At 40.3% G+C, this 5497-nt stretch overlaps 1 pseudogene; it reads left to right on the top strand.

Moving 5' to 3' along the window:
• Positions 1-3431: 3431 nt before the first annotated feature.
• LOC103737208 lies at positions 3432-4590 on the top strand (annotated as a pseudogene).
• Positions 4591-5497: the final 907 nt, after the last annotated feature.

Genomic DNA, 5497 nt, shown 5'->3' with positions numbered 1-5497 from the left:
CTTCAAGTGGTCTTATAAGGGTTATGCTGAGTTCAATATTGTATAACTGTATTAATTTAACTGTGAACCTCAAAATTTACAGCTAATTTTGAAAGAGAAGCATCTTTGCTCTGGAAATTGTTATTGAATATGTTAATGATGTAATGAAAAAAAAAATTAGTAGATGTGAAAAACATTACCATTGAAATCTACCTGATGACTTTATATCCATGCTCAGATGCCTAGAAGCTCAGAAAGTAACCAACTGTGACTAGTAATAATCAGATATTTAGAGATTAGAAATGCATGTGCAAACATCCAATGTCAATTGCATTGAAAAAGAATTTTCCTATATGAACTGTGTATTTTAATAATGAAATGGAGAACTTTTTTAAAGGTTAAAACATCATTTAATTTATGTCTTATAGGGTTTATACTGAGTACAATATTGTATAACTGTAATAATTAACTGTAAACCTAAAAATTTACAGCCAATTTTGAAAGAGATGCATCCTACCTCAGGAAAACGTTATTGAATATGTCAATTGTGTTGTAATGATATGCTTCTCTAAGTATGCTGTTATTAAATAAATCATTTTTAAAAATTAAAAAAAAAAGTTATACACAATCATTCCAGTGCTTGCACTTCAATTTCTGGCATGTTAATTCAGGAAAATAATTTTATTTCCCTCTTGGAAATAGCTACTTCAAATGATTAGAGAATCCAGCTTTGCTGATTGATTGATTTGTTTGTTTACTTTTCTATGGTAAAAGTCTTAGGTATCTTATATATCTAAATTGAGTAGAATAGGAATGCAAGAAAATAGCATGAAAATATAATGGATAGGAAGGTGCTAGAAAGTAAGGTTACTACACAGGCATTCAAAATAAAAATTTTGAACATTAAAGAAACAAATTGCCAATAGCAATCTGTTAAGAATAAAATTCATATTTGACTCCTAGTTTCCTAGCAGTTCATTTAAAGAAGTAAGCAGGTACCTGCCTCAAAGTGTCCACAAAATGAAAACAAATTAACTTGAATTAGTTGTAATTAACTTACATATCTTTCAAGCATATTCTGAAGTAGTTTCTTATGATGTAATTTCTTTGTATCCCACAGTGGTGATTCCAGTCTGTGCTCATGACCAGTACCTGGAGGAAGGCTGCCCAGCAGAGCCATCTGAGAATACATCCTGTGTGCTAGCTATCATCACAAAGGCTGGGCTGGCAACCACATTCACACCATTCACACACTGAGCAGATGCTTCTTCCTGCTTCCATGTGGAGGTAGGATGAGACAAACCTTTCTCTAGAAATTGGAGTCTACTGCATTGCTCAAAAGGGAGGGGAAACAAGGTCAACCAAATGCAAGAGCAAATGCATGGATTACATAATATTTGGAAAATCTTGGTATCTTTGCCAAAATGCTTCTAATATAAAATAATCTGTAAAGATTTGGGGCTAAATTGCCATGTATAGAATTAGTATTTTCATTCTAGTGGCAAGTTGGGTATCATTTAGTAAAAATGACTTTGTTGAAGTAGATTACTGACTCTTCTGTCCAACAGCTATCAGATAGCGGCCTCATTTATCTATTAAAAGCAGTTAGACAAGAGAAAAGCTGGCCTCATTTGCTTCCCATGATAATACAAAGATTTGATGTGAGTGGATGGACTGTGGACTTTAAGATGAGTGCTTGGCTATACACATCTCCTGCATTCTTCATTGTCAATAGCTCCAGCATTTAAAAGGTGGGGCAGCGAGACCAAGGCAGGAGGATGCCTGAGGGTGCCTGAGGCTGCTCCTGTTGTGGCACCATCCAGGGGACTCACTAGCAGGTTCAGCTGTGTGGTTCTCCTCTGGATGCAAAGGCAGTTCTGCTTGTGCTTGTAAACCATCTAAAGTTAGATTCATGCCCCAGGCTGTGTCCCTGATACCTGCTTGGTGTGCCCATTATGGTCACAGTTTAGAGCAACTTAGATGATCTAGTGGTGCTAGGGCTGGCTTCGGGTTTAAAATTTAGAGAAGGTCAGAGCTTGGCACCTCGCATTTGTGTGGCTTCATCGCTAAGAACATTCCCTGCCACAACAAACACCGTGTTCTTGTGTCCTGAGTAGGTTAGGGACAACAGAATGCTGATTGGGGGGGAGGGTGGATGGTGTGGGAGAGATCATTTCATTTCTCTATAAGAAACACCTACACTCACAAAAGAAAAGAGAAAGCAGAATAGAAAAGAATAGGACAGAATCACATCTTACTGCACACTAGACAGTAGTACCCAGGGGCTCATATTCCCAGGGAACCACAAACTGAAAGGCAGCCTCCTTCCAGAGTGGAGAGAACACTGGGTATCACGTTGGGGTTTCAGGTTTTCACTAATCCAGGCTCCTGGTAAGACAGGAGGTCCAGGACTAGCTCTTTTCCAAGGGATATCCCCTTTCCCTGACCCTCCTAGGCACAGCTCCTTTTCAGACATGACTAGCTGGGGAACTCTGCTCATTGGCCTCCAGCAGGAAAAGCCAGGAGGATGGTAGTGGTTAGAAATATGGTTGTGCATAAATGCCAGCTGTACAAAAGCCAGCCACACAGATCAGCCTTCTTACTAGGAAGAGGTACATTGCCCCAGCAGGAACCATCTTCCACAAAAGGGCAGTGTCCGGGAAACACCTGTTTTCTGTATTCAAGTATGGGCAGTCCTGGACATAGGGCTTTCTTTAGGAAACTCATTTGTGGGTGATGGATAGAAAAACAGAAAAGGGAACCCGTCAGTGGAGGCCTGGGTATTTAAACTTCCACCCACTTGAGGCTTCAGGAGAGGAAGGAATCTGTGAACACCTCTCACCTAACTTCTATGTAACTGGTAGGTAGATTAAACATTTGCATCATAATTTAGGATGCTCAGCCCTTTGAAGTGCTATTTTCACTGGAATATACAACGATGCGAGGGAACTTTCACAACTGTGACAGCCACTAAAAGCTAGAAGAGGAGAAATATCACTCACAGATTTCTGTTTTCAGTGTTGCAAAACAAGGTTTCTTTTCTTTCTTTTTTACAGCTTTTTGAAACCATATGGCTTTATGATCTTCCTACCTCAGCTTTCCAAGTTCTAGAATTACAGTCACATGCCAACACACCCAGCTAAATAAGAGGTTCAGCAACGATGAGGCACAATTCATCATATTAGTCTTATTAAATACACATTTTAGTGAGTCCAGCCTGAGCCCCCGCGCCCCGACGGCCCGTAGGTCCTCTTCAGCCTCCTCAGTCGCCCCGCCCTTGCCCCGCGTGCCCGGCCACCAACACACGGCGGAGCTTGAGGTGGTCACGGGTTGACCCTTCACCCCCCGCCGCCACCACTGTGAGGCCTACAGCTCTGCAGGGGAGGAGGAGGAGGAAGAGGAGGAGAAGGTAGCTACATCGAGCTGAGTGTCAGGCAAATCCAAAGGATATCATGAAGTCTCCAGGACCTTTGGAAAACCAGAGATTGTCTTTCCTATTGGAAAAGGCAATCTCTAGGGAAGCCCAGCTGTGGAGGGTCAATGTGCCCAAAATATATAAAAATCAGAACGTTTCTCCACCCCAGAGAGATGAAGTAATTCAATGGTTGGCCAAACTCAAGTACCAGTTCAGCCTTTACCCAGAAACATTTGCTCTGGCTAGCAGTCTTTTGGACAGATTTTTAGCTACTATGAAGGCTCACCCAAAATATTTGAATTGTATTGCAATCAGCTGTGTTTTTTGTTTTTGTTTTTGTTTTGTTTTGTTTTTTTAGCTGCTACTGTTAAAGATGAGAAAATTCCAGTCCTAAAGGTACTGGCAAGATGATAGTTTCTGAGGATGTTCCTCGTCCGAAATTTTGGGAGAATGGAGAGATGTATTCTGGGTAAGTTGAATTGGGATCTTCACATGGTCACACCACTGAATTTTCTTCATATTTTCCATGACATTGCAGTGTCAACTAGGCCTCAGTTACTTTTCAGTTTGCCCAAACTGAGCAGGTCCCAGCATCTGGCAGTTCTGACCAAACAGCTGCTGTACTGCATGGCCAGCAGAGACTTCTATGGTTCAAAGGATCCATACTTGCCCTGACCATGGGTAGTCTGGAAACAGAGAAACTCCTTCCTGACTGGCTTCCTCTCACAGTTGAGCTGCTTCAGAAAGCATACGTGGATAGCCCCCAGTTGATCCACTGTCAGAAGCGTGTGGCACACCACCTTTCTGCTCTGCAGTCATACCTGCCTCTAAATTCCGTTCATGTCTACCGTTCCCTCAAGCACACCCTGGTAACCTGCAACAAAGGACCGTTCAAATTACATCCGTCCTCTGTCTCAGACCCAGATTTCTCCAAGGACAACAGCAAGTGAGAAGTGCCAGTCAGAGGAACAACAGCCTTCTACAATCATCTCCCAGCTGCCAATGGGTCCAAGCATACCTCTGCTAAACGCAAAGTGGAAGAAATGGAAGTGGATGACTTCTACGACGGAATCAAACGGCTCCATAATGAAGATAATGCTTCAGAAAACGTGGGGTCTGTATGTGGCACTGATCTGTCAAGGCAAGAGGGGCATGCTTCCATTTGTCCACCTTTACAGCCTGTTTCTGTCATGTAGTTTCAAGTGTTACCTTCCAGTGCACTCTAAGGTTGCCTGCGAACCAGAACATACAAAATCAGGGAAGACTGTAGGGAAGGGCATGTGCTTTCGCAGCCTGAAGTGAACCAGGAAAAAAGAAAACACAACAAAACACTTATTTGTGTAGCTAATTATAACTCAAAATTATTTAACATGCATTTATACATAATAGCATACCTTTATAAACTCAAAAGATCCATATTTTTTTTAAAAAAAAATCCCTGTACTATGTTAGTTACACTCTTTTCTCTGTTAAATTAGAGCTTGCCCTGTGTCAAAAAATCAATTCAATGTTTAGGGAAAAAGTTCCAAAATAGCTAGCAAAACCTTGTTCCCAATATCCTAGCTTAGTTTTCTGTTGCTTTCTGTTGCTTTTTCTTGCTTCTCCACTGAATAAAATGAAATTTGTGCATGTTGATCTATATATTCTAACTTTCAGAGAGTAGGTAACCCTGAAATTAATTTTTTTAGCAATTCAATAAAAAATTATTTTTGCGTGGCAGCCATGTTTAAATCAGATTCAAGTTCCATCTAGTCCGTAAATTGTACTTTGCAGTTGTCATCCCATGTCAATCAGACCTGATAGATAAACTTTTCTTAGTCTCAGTTTTTAGTTTAAAAACAAAATGATGGTTTTCACTTTTGTTTTCTTAAAGCTTAAAAATGGTATGTAATTAAGGTGCTTAGGTCTGTTGAAAGCATTTCTGACATTTGTACAAAAGAATTTGTGATAAAGTTAATATATCCAGGTGCTCATCAAAGAAACAAAAATGGTAACATCTAATTAGATTTTTGTAACTAATCTGTTCTCATGTATAATCAGTAGGGGCAACTGTCTAGACATTGGGACAGCTCTATGATTTATAAGTCTGCAATTTGAAATTGA

The sequence above is a fragment of the Nannospalax galili genome, unplaced genomic scaffold (assembly GCF_000622305.1).
Source record: "Nannospalax galili isolate Female #2095 unplaced genomic scaffold, S.galili_v1.0 scaffold370, whole genome shotgun sequence".
NCBI classification, from domain to species: Eukaryota; Metazoa; Chordata; class Mammalia; order Rodentia; family Spalacidae; genus Nannospalax; species Nannospalax galili.
The sequence above is the reverse complement of the archived record's forward strand: the minus strand, read 5'-3'. Positions and strand labels throughout refer to the sequence as shown.